General features: G+C 25.5%; 1 protein-coding gene across 1 annotated transcript in view; it reads right to left on the bottom strand.

Annotated features, from left to right (window-relative positions):
- The window catches only part of LOC111680624, a 19,555-nt gene extending 4,603 nt beyond the window's left edge, over nucleotides 1-14,952 (bottom strand). Inside the window, exon 1 of the mRNA XM_023442299.2 lies at nucleotides 14,777-14,952. The gene's annotated coding sequence lies outside the window, so the exon portion shown is untranslated. The remainder of the gene's footprint in view (nucleotides 1-14,776) is intronic.
- Between the last annotated feature and the right edge of the window lie 404 nt (nucleotides 14,953-15,356).

Below are 15,356 nucleotides of genomic sequence, written 5' to 3' on the forward strand. Positions count from 1 at the left end.
TTCTAGTTCAGTTCTAGTTCAGTTCTAGTTCAGTTCTAGTTCAGTTCTAGTTCAGTTCTAGTTCAGTTCTAGTTCAGTTCTAGTTCCGTTCTAGTTCAGTTCTAGTTATTGTATTAAATGTATCAGTATCTGTATTGTAACTGAAATGACCGATCCATAATGTCGTTTTGCATAAATGAAAGTCAGTGACATGCCTGTATGTTTTTTTACTCCCAAGCAACAGGATTTTTTTTGAAATTGTTTAAATTACAACAATAATTACTAACTTTCAATTTTGTCATATATGTAGTTAAACATTTTAACGACAACTTTTCATTTAATTTAGAAAAATCCATAAAGGAACGCTGTCATTAAGCATCATAAAAAGATAAATACCAAACTGACGTACCAACAGCGTCATGTAAAATGTAAAATATGATTTGATAAATTTGTTTCAAACAAAGTTTTATTAATTTTCATTAAGCTTCACCACAATATAATAACTTAAATTTGAATTTTTTTTGTGTATCTAAACAATGTTGAATAAACTTAATCACATGTTTCAAGATGTTGTTTGAAACAAGTTTACAACCTTATCTTTACATAGCAGATACTAACTCCTTGACTGTATATAAAAGTTAATTAAAAATAATTTAAAGTGTCAATGAAAATCTCAAAATGAATTAATAAACAAATACATTCTCAAAAACAAATCGCCCCAAAGTTTTTTAGTAAAAAAAATACAAATAAATATTGCAAAAAGACGAAGAATAGCCTAAAATCTGTATTTTATCCAGCAAAACCTCTTGGTTACAAGTTGGTATCCAAAAAAATAAATAATGGCAATAACAAACCAAAACTGAAGAAGAGAATGGCTTATAAAACCACAATAAAACAAGTCTTTTTTATAAAATACTGCTTTACAACGAATTATTGTTGGTTTTTTCATATTTTGCAGATGTACAAAATATTACTTTTAAATTTAGTACAAAAGTTTATACGTTTGCGCGAATTACACCACGTAAATTATGCAATAAAATGCTTAAAATTGTTTTTTTTGCGCTGCAAAATAATAATAGTGGGGAGTCTTTTGCTATTGTAAAGCTCAATGCCTTTAAGTGGCACCAGGAAAGGTATTGAACCTAAATTGATTTAATTATTTTTGCCACCAGCTGTCACTGTTTGAGAAAATTATTTTTATGAAATTATTATCTCTTTCTATTTTTTCTTAATACATAAATAATTTGGGATTTATGTAGGTGTTCAAAATTTTATAATAATGAAAGTTGTCTTTGCATGGTTTAACTAAATTTGGAAAATATGATATTTTTAGAAGGGAACTCTACAGTATTTTAAAAACTTAGATACAAACGAAAATTTAGTTTTATTAATTAATTAAAATAAATTAATATCATATATCCTATTTATTGAAAAGTTGCTGATTGCAGTTCCAGAATAACATTTCAATTGAACAGTTTTTTATGGTTTGTAAAAAATTTGACATATTTGAAACTCAAAAATAATGAAATATCTAAAGGACCAAACAAAACGCCTTGTTTTCCTTAAAAATTTTAAAATTAAGAAATTTTTTTGGATCCATACATACATACTTTATTAAATCCGGCCTTTTTACTATTTACATCACGGATATCACTTAAGTCGTCTTCACACGAGCACACATGTTATATGATCTGTCAAAGTTTTGTGTAAAAGAGTACGTCTAAATTGAGAGAGAATACGGATGGAAAGGTTGACTCTCTTAATTTTTTTTAAATGATTTAAAAAACAAGCAAATCGCGTTAGATCAGGGATGTATTTTTATGTAAATACATAAAAAAGTGAAACAGATGTTTTCATCTTACATTTTTATTCGTTTATACAAATCATGTAAACACAAGAGATATAAATCATACGATTTTTGTTCTCTTTTTGTATACGAATGGAATTTCATTTTACTTTTTAATTCAACTTTACATGTGTAAAGTGTGATCGTGTGAAGTGCCGTCAATATCCGATCGAATAGAGGAACACAGAGCCAGAGCTTCAAAATCTATTTTGGAGTTACTGTACCGCATGCAGGAAGGTGCGTAGATACGTGGAGGGAATTTCACACTACTATTTATATTACAATGTGTGTGAATGTGTTCCTTTGAAATGGCGGATCTTGTCATTTATACTCGTAATTTTTTCTTTTATGTAAACTACAACCATTTAAGATCGATTGGTCAGGGGACCGCACAACGTTCTTCAGCCAGCATCGCTAGTATGTAATTGGAAAAAACTTCCTGCAGAAGTATTTCCTGCCAATTTCGATGTAAAAATATTTTATTCAAACGTCCATTTACTCCATTCTCTTTATCCCCTCTCCCACATTTTCCTAGTTCCAATACAATACATATACTGCACAAGTATGAGTCAAATCCTGACTGCTGTTCCCAGAAAAATTTTTTTTTGTACAAATTGTACTAAGAATGAGATTATCAATCTCTAATGGGGAACTGACGACGCTTTATTTTTTCGTATTCAGTAAAGCACTTCGCCAGTATGTCTTTCTGTATATCTATTGAGAATACAATAGAATTCTAAACATTACAAATAAAGCATTATTTAACTACTTATATGTAATCAAGATGATATGCGATAGTCATTTAAAAGTATATTAATAGATAAGTGGTTGCAATTGAAATTGAAGTTAATAAGTTTTTGATGTAAACATATTCATTAAAAACTTTCTGAGTGTGTTTACAAGTAAATTGCCATTACCCTTAACCAATAGCTTTAAAAATGATTATACAAAAATAACGAAATAAAAAAAACAAATTCAATTTTAAAAATTTTATTACACATAAGTAAATACCCTGACCTTAGACAATGACTATTTGTTTAATTTTTTCAAAATATTTACAATAAAGTCTTAGAGAAAAAAATAGTTTATTGTACCCACAGCCAAATGGCTGTGGCGTCGTGAGGTGAATCTTCGGTACATAAATATTTTAAATGTGTCATTATTTTTATGTACATAGTATTATGATGATGCGAACAAATATTCAAAAAAATAAACCACATTGAGCCCAAAAATTATTTATTTCTTATGGCGAAAGTTAAGTTTTTTTTGTTGTACAGCGTTTGTAGTTAACATTTGTTGTTGTTTTCAATTATTGTCTTCCGCATAGTGAATTTTATATGAAGCGTTGTACTTTGCCTAATATTACAAAGTATGAAAAAGAAGTGTTTTTAACTGGCAACACATAAATTTAACAAAAAAAAAAAATATTTAACAAAAATTTATCAAACAAACCCTCATTTATTATATATTGTATATGTCTGTTTGTTTGTTTGTTTGTTTGTATCTTGACAAGGTTTCATTTATTTCATTTATTGTTTAAACAGTAAATAATTGTAAATATTTGTTAGTTTTTTTCACTTTGTTGGTTATGGGTAGTTTTGTTTATTATGCATAAAATGTTAAATGTTTAAAGAAAAACGTTATGTATTTAAATTTACTAAATACATACTCAATCATGAATATGTATTTGAAATGGTACAAAATTTTAATAGAAAGAAAATAAGTATTCTTACAGATAAACAAACCAATGAATTTAGCAAATATTTATTAATGCATATGTTTATGCTAATTTTAAGTTTTAGCCAAATTTAACTTTAATTTGCATTAAATTGCTTTATTTAAGTTAAGTTGTCTTAAGCCGTTTATTTAGGCTTTAGTGTATGATTAGTTGACATCATCTATTTAAAAATATTTGTATTTATTTGCACTAATTGCTGCTAGACTTTATTTATTTTTTTTTTTTTGCACAAAATATTTGTGCGTTTTTTTTTTTTAACATTTTTTCTTTGTTGGCCAATGACAAAATATTTGTTTGTTATAAAAAATTATAACGTTTTGTTTAAATCATTACATAATAAGTTTATTGTGATTGATTGCCCGCCATATGAGTACATGTACATGTGTTTCTTTTGGTATTCGTTGTTGTAGGTACATTACATTTAATTTTTTTCTGCATACGTTTTTTTATATTTTCACGAAAAAAATATATTAATTTTTTTGTTAAAAATTGTGAATGAGTTTTTGTAGCTCATAAAATTTAAGTAGAAATTGTAAATTATTAATAAAGTTTATGTTAAAAAGCATTTGTTACGATAATCATTATAAATAGGAAATGTTTTGATTTTTTTTAAAGCAACATGTTGCTGGCAATAAATGTGCATTGACCAATGATTGTTGAGTTAAAGTTTTAAGTGTTTAATAAACATTTATATAATTTTGAAATATATTAAGGAAACTAATATTTATAATTTCCTAAGTTGTTAAAATTTAGTTGTCTTGTTTAATGCAACATGTTGCTAACAGCAAAAAATATGTCGATGCAATCGTGTTTTACTTAAGTAATTCTTTATAAAAAAGTTTCAAATTAGAAAGCTTAGAAGCAAGTTTGCTTCGAGTATGTTGCTGGATTAAAATGTTTAAAGCTACACAATTTGATTATAACTTCTGCAACATTTTCCCACTATATGCTAGTAATTTGTTTAAAAAGTAGAAAAGAGTTCGAGTAAATTTTAGGATATCTTTCAGATGCTTTTAACAACATTAATAGATTTATTTAAAACATTAAAAATACTGATAAATAAAGTGTCATCAGGTTTTTTATGCTAATTCTGTAAAGTTATTCATAAACTTTTACCAAAGGTTTATAAATAAAATTTTCATAAAAATTTTGTGTGTATGAATAGGTCAGTAAATATTTAGTATCAGTTGCTAATTATAAAAAATTTTTTCAAACAATACGATTGTTGCAAAAATGTGTAAATTGTCAGTACGCGAAACTACTTCTAGTAGTTATTAACACATTATAACATTACTATGTATATGACAAAATATTTCAGCAATTGGTGTTAAGATAACAATTTGTGTATTTCAAAACTACAAATATAAAATATGTTGCAATTTAAGTATTAATCTGCTTTACTACTCTATTCCATATGATAAACAAGTGAAAATGAAATATTTTGTTGAAAAAAAGAACAATTCTTTTTTAAAGATATGTTATTTGTGAATTAAGAAGGGAACTTTATATGGGAGCTTTGATCCTGGCGGTATCATTAAGTCTTATGTCAATATAAGTTTTGACAATTTTTATAGAGATACTAGAACATTTAACATAATGATGTTGCAAAATATGTTTAGCAACATTAATTAGACATAATTTTGTAAGAAAAGGATGGTACTCTGTTTGAAATCGTGAAAAATGTTTTCATTTGAAGAAATTGAAATGTATCAGTGTTATCTACCTAGATATTTAATAAAATTTGTCCTTTTTTATCGTTTATGTTTATGTTTTGTTTGACAAATTTTAATTGAAAAATAAATTAAAAAGAAAAATTATTTTTGTAATTTTTTTTTGTAAAAATTTTTTAATGAATGAAAATTGCATCTAAATTATGAAATATCGCAATAATATCTCCAATAACTAATGACCTGTAAATAAACATTTATTTAAAATTTCACGTGATCGATCTAAGAGTCTATATTATTTTATGCAATTGAAAAAAATGTTGCTGAAATGTTTTTAGAAACATTTCACATGTTGTTCAACAATACTGATTCAGCAACATTATTCAATAAAACTATAATTACAATTTTTTTTGTATAAATTTCTTAAAAATTTGAACAGAAGAAATTTCGACAAAATTAAAAAATAATTCAGAGTTTAGAAATGCTTAGAAACCTGAGAATTAAACTAAGAGTATTACAGAGCGATTTATTCGCAGTTTAATTTCCGTTTATGTTTTATAAACTTTTTATGGAACATAAATTACATTCAAGAACAACTATGCTCGTTTACCCCTTCAGATTTTGCCACTGCAATTACGAACACATTACAAGGTAAAGAATAGTCAACTATGCTTTCTATAGGGAATTCATGGTAGATCGTGTGAAGCACATTAGGTAGGACACTTGTTAAAACCCTCAGAAATTCATTTATCCAACTTAATCTACTCTATTATTAATGAATTTGTGAACTAATCCGGTAGATGTATATGAATTTTAAGTCGGACAATTTAAATGTTGCACAAATGTATCAGCAACATTTCATCATTGTAAAATATTATAAAAGTTGTGGTTAAGATAAAACATTAAAAAATATATAATATTTCATTTATTAAAATTTTATTGCAAACAAGTATGAGATTTTAAACATCTTGTTTGCAACATTGTTGACGTAAAATAAACATTTAGCAATTATTATTACAGAATTAATAAAGCATTATAAGCATTTTCATGTTTGATAAGCTTATATTTATAATTAATTTAATTAATAAGAAGAAACTTAAACTTATTGAAGCGAAAAATATTCGCTTGCTTATTATTTCTTAGAAATTTACATTTTGGCATGAATATTCGTTATATACAAACAGACATATGCAAAAATAATAATAGTTATTTTAAATTACAAAACAATAAAAAATAAGCATTTTGTTGAAAAAGAAAACGATATAACAAAAAATTAATTTTAGATTAAAATTCTGCAAAAAGTTTTCATCAACAACATTAAGATGTTGCCTAACATGCTGACAAGATTTTAATAAGATATTAAATTTTATTTTGTTAAAAGATCCAAATTAAAACCTTATTTCACAAATATCATGATGAAGATCTTTAAAAAACGTTTTTATGCTTCATTTTAGTTTTTTTTAATTAAATTGTTTTGAAATTATTTTGCCATTATATTAATTGTTATTATTATGTTATTTACAGCTTGCATTCGTTTTATTTTAGTTTAAACGAAATATTGTTACAAATTCAGATGAACGAATTACTTAAAGTGGCACGATTTCAAATGTGAACCGGAAGTATTTATTACAAAGCGGATATTAAAACAATATTTAATTATTTAGCAACTAAAATAACAGTAGCAGCAGGCAGGCAGGCAACCATATAAACACAAATAGTTAATAAAAATGTTTATAAACATAAATTAATATTGATTAACAACATGGTGAAAAGGAATGAAATCAAAGAAAAATAAAATTAAACACAGATAAATAAAAAGAAATAAATACAAGCCAGCAGCAGCACTATAATGAGTTCACAAATCTAACCCACTAACCGGCTTAAAAGTTTAGAAGAAACAGACAACTAACCAAACATCCATCCATCTATCCAATTGCTTGACAACTTGAGAAACATTTATTTGGCCAAGCACGCATCAAATGATGCAGACAACGTACACATGTTCGAAGCAAACGTAAAAGGTGCGTTACTTTTACTCAAATCATCATTTAAAAAAACAAAACATAGAAACAAACTTCATCATCATTACCATTATTGGTTGTCGTCATTGCCGCGAGGCAAATATTTACTGGTAAATAGTAATTTATTGTTGGTGGCTGGGGTACTGGCACTGACTATGGCTCTAACACTGGCATAAATATGGTCTAAACTAAAAGTGTAAAATCAAAATAATTTTCTTTTCTAAGTAAACAAGACAAACAAGACCATCAACAAATAACTCCTTTTGAATGTGTAAGTATGTAAGTATTTGTATTTCAGACTGAGACAGACAAAAAGTCGTTATAACTCTTTTACAGAATTATTGGAAAATACCCGTAGATGAGCAGAAGTTTTACAAGTGAAAACTTTTCCTTTTTAAAAGATACTTACAAATATAAATATGTATGTTCATCTTTAAAACTAAAAATTGAAAATAAAAAAAACTAAAAAAAACATCACAGAAAAGAAACTTGATAAATGCATAAACGTGAAGCAGCTACAAGTCTGTCATCTTTTGTAGCAAAAAAATGGAAAAAAAACTAAATGCTTAAAAGCATGAACGATTTTTTAAAAAAAATTGTGTTTATCTTAAAAGAATCAAAGAAGATGAAAAAAAGTGAACCAACAACGTGACTGCAATAAATAATGCCTTCTGGCGAAAAAAAAAACTATGAAAAAAACAATAATAATAATAATAATAAAATTCCTCTTTAGTCGCTTAAATTAACAAATTTTTAAAGTATTTGTTAATTTAAAAGAATGTTTAGAAACATGTTTAGAGCAAGATTATTTCACTTTAAATATTATTTCACTTTTTCATTTATATTTGAAGGTAAACTGATGTTGTGAAGGCTATTTGTTGAGTAAAATGTTTATAAACATTTTCTAGCAACATAAGTTTCTCTTTTTTATTAATATTGTATAAAATTTTAAATAAAAAAATGTTTAGCAACATCGATTTCAATTAACTGAGAAACAGTTTAAAAGTCGAAAATATAAAAATTCTTAATTCCATTTAAAGTATAGTACTCTGTTCAAAATTTTACATGAAATTTTTAAAAACTTCATACAAAAAAATTGTAATGAAAATTTTATGGAATAACGTTGCCGAATTAATACTCTGTTTGTATTGTTGAAAACATGTGAAATGTTTCTAAGAACATTACAGCAAAATTTTAATATAGACTATAGTTAGTTCTTGTGAAATTTTAAATAAAAGTTTGTTTAAAGGACTTTAGTTATTCGAGACTATGTGCCGTCTAATATCCATTATATATTACGGGATATTTCATAGTTAAAACGGAATTTTCATTTATTAAGTGTTTTTTACAAATAAAAAATTACAGAAATAATTTTGGAACATATTTTCATGTGTCCTAAATGTTGAGACACATTTAAATATTGTAGTTTTTGGGGCAAGTGTTTCTGGATACACATCGTATGTTGAAATATACAAATGTATAGAAACAGTACTTTGTGAATCTATTCTAACAAAATGTTTCCAAACATTTGTTGCTTGGATAAATGTTGCTGGTAAGTATCCAGACACATTCTATTACTATTTTGTTAGTTTTTATTGAAAAATGTTTAAGATAGTGGCAATAGAAACTAAAATGTTTTACATACATTCACGAAATAACCATATTTTATCTTAAAACATAAGTTATAAAATAATGTTGCAGAACATACAAAACATTGCCGGCAATATATTAGCAACGTAATTTTGCAGTAAAGAAATTTTTATATACATTAATAAATGTATATGTTTATGGACTGGTCTATATATTCAAAGATATGTTTATGGACTGGTCTATATATTCGATTTTAGACTTGTTCCGAGAATATTCAGTTGAATACGAGAATATTCCATCCAGAGTAAATGTATTGTTAATGGACTAGTACATAAAATAGTCAATCCACTAGTATATAGGTCAGTTAAAAGGCTAGTTAGGTTACCGGACTTGTGTATTCACAGGCCAATAAACTAGTTCATAATGTAATTAATCAGATTATAAATAGACTAGTTAAAATACCAGACAATAGATCAGTCATTAGATTAGTCCATAGAGTAACCACTAAACTTGCAACATATCGAAAGCATCATTTTTCATGAATGGTGTTAATTGCTTGGTTATTGGGTAGAAAATGGCATCTAATTAATAAACGTTGTTTAATTATATTTCAAAGATCCGTAAGTGGAACTTTACAGCCTTCTGATCAAAGTAAAGAAGGTAAAACTATTGTTGGCAACATATTTATATACAACATTCAAAGCAAAAAAGAATCATGGTTTTAACAGTTTGTAAACTTTATCAAATAAAAAATAATTTAATTAATTTATAGTTATGATAATTGTTAATCTATGTACATATGTTAATTACTTGTCTAAACAGTTCTCAACAACTAATTATCAAATTAAATAATTCATAACATGATACAAACGTCATATATTTAAGATTTTATTAGCTGTAAATGAAAACTTAAAATTTCAAATCGATTATTTTCATATTTGTAATAATTCACATATAAATTTAAGATACATTTAGAATAATAAATTAATTTTTATTTTTTTTTTTTGCAATATTTTAAGTTCCAAATGTTGCCGAAGTATTGCTTTTTCAGATATAGTCATTAAGTCATTAGTCCATTATAATATGTGTTTATAATATGTATTGTTACATTGAGCTAAACAACATACCATAAATTTCTAGGATGAAATGAGTCTAAATACTACAATATTAGGTTAGAAACATTTTAAATAAATCCTGCAATATAAGCTTAGCAACATTTTAAATTTGTAGTGTTGCTAGACAAACTGCATAAATTTATAAGATTAAATGAGTAAAATACTGCAATATTATCTTAGCAACATTTTAAATTTGTAATGTTGCTAGACAAACAGCAGTAATATTAATTTAAAATATATATTTTTAAAGATATCCTTATGAAATACTATTAATAGATATTCATCTTATAAACATGTTTAGCAACAAGTTAAAAATACTATATATTTAAGATAGTCACAGCAATAGCTTAAAACCATAGAAATGATGACGGTTTATAAAGTACTACTAATTAATTTTCATCCCGTAAACATGTTTAGCAACATGTTGAATATGCTGTATATTCACTATAGTCACCGCAATAGCTTAAAAGCGGCATAATTTCTGCATTCACGGTAATCGGCATAGAAATCTACAAGTACGAGCAGTGTAGAAAAATTTTGTGAAGCAATAGCAACATTTAAAATTTGAAATATTTCCAATGAAATTTAAGCAATATTTCATTCAAACCTACTCCACAATATTCATTACTATAATTAGATTACTAAAACTGTTTCATAAACCTATTTCGCAACATGTTGCTGTCTACAGCCGCTGCAACATTATGTAAATATATGCCAATTTTAATGGCAAAATAACAATTGATCTTCATGAAAACAATAACAATAGTAATGCATAAAAATACCAGTAATGCAAAACAATTTTTTATACAATAAAACCGGAAAAAAAATCGGGAAAACATTCCAAAGAAGAAATCGCAAGTTGTACAACAACCAAGAAAGCAACAATAACAACCTGATGATGCTGCTTATGAAGATGATGTTGTTAGTAATGGTTATGTTTTACATTTCTTTACAAGCTTTGCTCGAAACTTCTTCATGTCAATACTCATTTAGTGGCACTCACAACATAATTGATCCTCAAAAAAAAGCAACAACAACAAAAATACAACTTTTACATAAAACTTGGGCGGGAAAGTCTGCGTTTATTATTATTTTGTTTTTTTTCGTAAATAAGAAAAAAACCAACACATGATAAATTTCAATAAAAAGCGAAAATAATCGAAAGTATGCAAAGAAAGAAAGACTTTTACTTGACCATAAACATTTTAGCTAAAGGCAACAAATGCGTTGCTAAGTTTATATTGATTTCGTTTTTTAAATAAACCACAATGACCGCCTACTGTAAACAAAAGTTTGTTATTTTCGCTTTAGAAAAAAAACCTGTTAAAATTAGCACCTTTTTTAGGTGCCTAAAACGAAAGAAGGAGGTAGAGGGAGGGAGGTTTTAATAGAAAATTAAACCACAATTGACTTTAAACAAATTAATGCATTTTTAACAAGTGTTTTTCTCGTTAAAACAACTTGTTTAGCAACATTAAAGTGTCAACAGGATGGTTTTGAAATTAATAAAAATTAACATATTTTATGAAATGGAAATCTCTTATTATTTTTAAGCAACATGTTGCTTAGACTTTTGTTTTGGATTTTCATTTGTTTTTTACTATCGCAGCAACATGTTTATATACATATAAACAACATAAACAGTTTTCCTTTTAACATCTTTAATGTTAATTATAATCTTAAGAAAAATCTTCCCTTTTGATTAGCAACATGTTGCTAGCAACAAAAATTTTCAAAACTATTTTTAAATTATATACACAAATTTTAAGTATTCGTGTTCGTAAAAAAACGATATTAAATATTTTGCAACATGTTGCTAGAAAAAAATATCGATTATCTATAGTAATGTTTTACAATAAATCGTTAAAATGTTTAATTAAACAACTTTTGAACATAAACTTGTTTGCAACGTGTTGCTGCAACATGATCGCAGCCTAACATATACATTAACATATTCTAATACATATTTTTAGAAATTCGTTTATATGCAGAAGTTTTATAGCTGCAAAAAGTAGTGGCAACATTATTGCTTGTCGATATTTGGCAAAATTTAAATAAATGAACAATGTTAAATTTGTCAAAATTTTAATCACTAACCAGGTGCTGTTTTATTTAAACATACATCTAATCATTTAGTTTCACTCAACAATAGTTACACGGTTTAATTTGTTTTACACATCATTAATTTTTAAATTTTAAATGTTTTTGTAATTTTTTATAATAAATGTATTGTATGTAAATTGCTTTCAAACAGCCATTTTAATTACTATATATTATATAAACTATATTTTATATTATCCATATTTAAGTTTTAACATAAAATGATTATGATTTAGAAATAAAAACTAATAATCTCTAATTTAAAATGCAAATTATATTTTAAAATGAATTGTAAATATATACAAAATTAAGATTCTTTTTATATGAACTAATCGTTGCACAATCGATTGTACTTTATTGCAACAATTTTTTAGTTTTGCATTTTAAGTTCATTTACTTAACTTATTAGTAACTAAGTTGGATTTATGCTTAAAAAGTTAAAATTATATATTAAAAATTTTAATAATATATATAAAAATAGCAACAATAATAAAAACACAAGATGTATGTTAGTGAAATCCATCAAGTAAGAAATTATAAAACAATAATGCAAAACACGTTTTTTTTATTATTCTAACAAATTTGTTGCAATTAATAATGACTAGAAATGAAAGTAACTACTTAGTGCAACCATATAGAGATTAAAGTGTGACATGATAACCTGCTAAGTGGTTGTTTGTAATAAATTTTAAAGTTATTAAATAAAATTGCATAAAATACACAAAATCGAAATATTTTTAGGCAACATGTTGTTTGCAACACAACTACATTTCACAGTTTCATAATATTAATGAAAATTTATAATAGAAATGTAAATTTATATGAAATTACACGAAAATAATAAATTGGAATAAAAAATATATATTACAATAAGAACTTCTTTGTGTAATACTATCAACATGTTAGTGGGAAAATCACAAGCATTTATAAGCTATACAACTCAAAATGCTAATGTTGCTATGAAATATAATTGGTAGAAGTAATTGTAATGGTTTCGATTTAAATTCTCATATTTACACCTAGACCTCCATCAGGACTGATGGGCGCTTCTCTATCAGGGCCAGAGTGGTAATCGAACCCACGATCTGACTTTAAAACTTTTTTTACTCTAAAAGTTTGTTGGCGAGTATTAAAAATTTTAAATTGCCAGGTTATTCTACGTTGGTTAGGATGAGTCCTCTAATCGGCCAATAAGTTTATATAGGAAGTTGGAGCCTCAAAAAAATTATATATCAAAAGTATTATTTTGTCTCCATTAGTTTAATTCAACTTAACCTCAAACGAACGCAAAACTTGGAAAAAATTATGTAGTTGCGAATGAGACGTAACTCTATCGAAAGCTTGGCAACAAACACAAGCATTAATGGTCTTAAAAAATAATGGTCCTTAAATAATAATGACAACTCAGACCTAAATTAAGACTGTGAGGTAGTGACTCTCATTTAACTTCTAACGCAATCAATCTATTCTTAAATCTTTTCAAATTTGCAAATGGACACCTAAACATCTTTAAGTGATTTCTTTTTTGCAACATGTAATTACCATACAAATATATCTCTTTAATTCTGTTCGAATATTTTAACAAATTACTTAAATTTTTATATAGCAACATGTTTCTAGCAACATCCTGTAAAATATACTAATTCTTTGTACAATTTCATTTAAAAAACTATTGTAAAAATCTTAACAAATAACAATCAAAGATTTTTTTGTAAAATTAAAAAATAAATAAACATATTTCAATTTTTGTTACAGAAATAAATTACAGGCATCATGTTGATGATTAAATTATTCCAATATTTTTTATCAATTTTTAAACCTTATTATTCCAAAATGAATTTGTATTTCAAATGAAAATTTTATATTAAAATTATAATCGATTTTATTTTGTCTTTTTGTTTTTTTTTTTTCTTTTTATCACATCTGTTATAAGTTGCTAAACTTTTTTTGTTGCAACATGTCATCGTTTATAATAAAATTATGCAGAAAAACCATTTCTAAGGCGTTTTAATTTTAAAAGCAATAAAAATGTAATTTAATGCAAAAAATTGATTAATTTATGGAATTATTTCATAGAATAATTTTACTTGCAACATTTTCATAGAAAATGCATTTTTACCATATTTATGAAATAAAATCACAAAAACGAAATATTAAGTAAAATTTTAATTTATAAATGTATAATAAAAACTTTGAAATTTAGTTTTATTAAGAAGTAAGAAATTTTTCTTTACTTTGAAAAATTTCCGATATTTTTTACTGATTCTGTTTTCAAAACTCTTTGAAATATTTTCAAAGAAGAGCTAAGTGTTTTACAAATAAAGTACATGCTTTTCTAATTATTCTATAAAATCTAATGGAACAATAAATATAAAAAAAAACAAAGGAAATGGTGTAAAGCTGAGATAAAAATACAAAATTTTAAAATTCATTGAACTCTTAAGCAAATTTTTTATATATATTACAACCAAAAATAACGAAAAACGTGAATCAAACTAAACGTGAGTGAGCACATTCTTACCAAATAGGCAAATTTTTTTAAATAAAATTTATTTGAAAAATGCACTTTAATACTAAAGAATACATAAACACAAATAATGTTGTATTAAACACTTCCTTTTTGTAGGATGATTTGGAAATCCATAAATATTTCTTAAATTTTATAAGTTTTTTATTAAAGTTTGCCAATTTCTAGCATTATTTCAATTTGTTTCACTTACACTTGTTTTAATGCGTTTTCTTTTTTATTTGTTAAAGTTTGATTTCAAATCGAATGAAAATGAAACTTGTGTGTTGTAGTTTAAAAGTTTCGAATTTATGATTTTTAATTTTTTTTTCAAGTTTTCTATTAAACTCTTGACAAACCGTACGCAACGATATACTTTTACCAACTGATCGTTGAGACTATCTTACCATGGTTTATAATAGCTTGTCCCCAAAAAAACAGCACAACTGTAAAAACTAAAAAAATATATATATATGTATATAATGTGAACAAAAACAACAACAGCAGCAGCAAAAGCAACAACAAAAACAACGACACATAAAACAAACAAACCAACCAACACACATCTACAACAAATGTAATCACAATTTTTGCCACTACACTTAACTACTCCAAAGTATTGAATCTCATCAACATCAACCAACAACATAATTACAGTGGTTGAAGATATGCAAAATAAAAGGCAAAATATGGAGAATTTTCAAAAATAGCATATAAAAATAATATTTGGAAATGATACTTGAAATGTTGCCAAATGTGTTAGCAACAATGTTTCCCTATTTGTCTATATGTTC

This window comes from Lucilia cuprina, chromosome 2, assembly GCF_022045245.1.
Source record: "Lucilia cuprina isolate Lc7/37 chromosome 2, ASM2204524v1, whole genome shotgun sequence".
Lineage (NCBI taxonomy): Eukaryota > Metazoa > Arthropoda > Insecta > Diptera > Calliphoridae > Lucilia > Lucilia cuprina.